We start from the raw sequence: 2,349 nt of genomic DNA, 5'->3' as shown, positions 1-2,349 counted from the left end.
CTAGGGAAGGGGTGTCATTTTGGGCCAGGCAGCATCTTCCCCTGCTCTGGGGAGGTGTCTCTCGGTGAGATGTCTCTACTCTTGGAAGCTGGGGGGAATGAGGGTTCAGTCATGAAGGGGGTATGTGGGCAGTGCCACAACATCCCCCACGATGGCCCACTGGCCTCTAAGCTTTCTTTGTGACCCTGGCCCCTCTCTCTCCTCCCTCATTGGACTGTAGAATCTTTATAAAGTCTAGAGGGATAGCCTGGCTTTTTTTATATTCTTCCCAAGTTATTGTGTTTGCCCTGGGACCTGAGATTTTGAAATTCCAAAGCCAAAAATGAGTGTCCTTTGTTCACATTCTGCTGTGTCTTCGTTTCCATGAAACAACAGAACAAAATGCCTGGTTGCCTGAACAGTGGGGCAGGGAAAGAGTGACAGGAAATACCAGGACAAAGGTTCAGTGTATTATCCCGCCATATCGGAACACACTACACAATGTGTATTTAAGGTTTACATGATGCAAATGAGCCACAATGAGCCTCCACCATCCTTCCTACCTGGTGTGGATATAGAGAAGAGAGAGGGATTCTGAAAAGGGTGCCAAAGCACACCTTGTGAGGGGAAAACATTTCAGAATCTCCAGGGGTTGGGATGAAAAGGAATTGGTAAAATCTTTAGCCAAAGGGAACATAGACTGATTTATAAATCCTAGAGCCTTATGAGAGTGAGATCTTTTCAGGGGCTTGAAGAGATGGGATCCAGAGAACAGAATGCTTCTTGACAGAAGGAGGGAAGTCGCTTGCATTTGAACTGGAAGGGAAGAGGAGTGTGAGAGGTTTACTGTGGGCAACCACGGAGCCTCCGTCAGATGGTGTCTTTTCACTGAGAAGCTGGAGGCAAGGTCATTCAGTGGGAGCAAAAGAGGAAATGGTCTCATGGAATGAATTTGGACAAGAGAACCTTGAAATAGCTCCAGGGGAGCAAAAGAAAGCCCTTCCCAGGGACGTAGGGAAGGAAGCATCACTGGGCATCTCAAGAGCCCCACAGAAATGGGCATTACTCACTGGAGTTGGGAGTTTTCCTCTGGTAGCACTACAGAGAACAGGTGTGGGCTCAGATAAGGAAAGGTGATAATGGATTGATTAGATGATTTTTTTTAACCTACACTTTTAAAAATTAGGCCATAATTGACATCTATTATATTAGTTTCAGATGTACAACATAATGATTCTGGGGTGCCTCGGTGTCTCAGTCAGTTAAGCATCTGACTCTTGGTTTCAGTTCGGGTCATGATCTCTAGTGTAGGAGATCAAGCCCCCTGTTGGGCTCTGCACACTTCGGGGAGTCTATTTCCCCCCTCTCTCTTGCTCTGTCCCTCCCCCTGCTTGCTCGCCCGCTCTCTCTCTGAAATAAATCTTTTTTTTTTTTTTAGGATTTTTTTTTGGTCAGAGATAGAGAGCATGAGTACAAGCAGGGGGAAGTGGCAGGCAGAGGGAGAAGCAGACTCCCTGCCAAGCAAGGAACCCAATGCCTGGACTCAATCCCAGCACCTTGGGATCATGACCTGAGCTGAAGGTAAACTTAAGCAACTGAGCTACCCAGGCATTCCTGACATAAATAAATCTTAAAAAAAAAAAAAAGACAATATTGTGAACATAAAAAGAAATTATGTATTGATATGCCCTACAGCAGAGATGAACCTTGAAAATATTATACCAAGTAGGAAAGAAGAGACAAGAAAGACTACATATTGTGTGATCTATTGCCGTAAAATGTTCAGAGTAGGCAAATCCATAGAGAAAAAGCAGTGCTTGCGAGGGGCTGGGGATGAGGAGAATGAAGTGACTTCTTTTTTTTTTTTTTTTTTTTTTTTTTTTTAATTTATTTTAGAGAGTGAGAGAGTCTGTGGGAGTCAGAGGAAGGGCAGAGAGAAAGCAGGAAGCCCCAAGTAGGGCTGGATCCCATGACCCTGAGATCATGACCTGAGCTGAAACCCAGAGTTAGATGTTTAACCACCTAAGCCACCCAGGTGCCCCAAGAGTGACTTCTTAAGTGACTTTTTAAGCTCACAAAAGAAGTGAGTTTCCCTTTGCCAAGCAACTCCATAGCGATGATGGGTGTACAACATCATAAATGACACTGAATTATACACTATAAAATGGTTAAAATGGTGAATTCTATTTGTGTTTGTGTGCAAGTGTGCACATAAACACATACACAACTCAAGGCTGTGGAAAAAAGCAGGGAAAGCAGGCACAGGTGGTTCATTTATTATAATTGCCATCAACCACCTGCCCACAACATAGGCCCCGCCCCACATCCTGGCCAGGACCCTCCCCCTGATTCTTGACCTGCCTGCACTTC

This window comes from Mustela nivalis (assembly GCF_964662115.1).
Source record: "Mustela nivalis genome assembly, chromosome: 4".
Lineage (NCBI taxonomy): Eukaryota > Metazoa > Chordata > Mammalia > Carnivora > Mustelidae > Mustela > Mustela nivalis.
Note: the sequence above shows the minus strand (reverse complement) of the source record.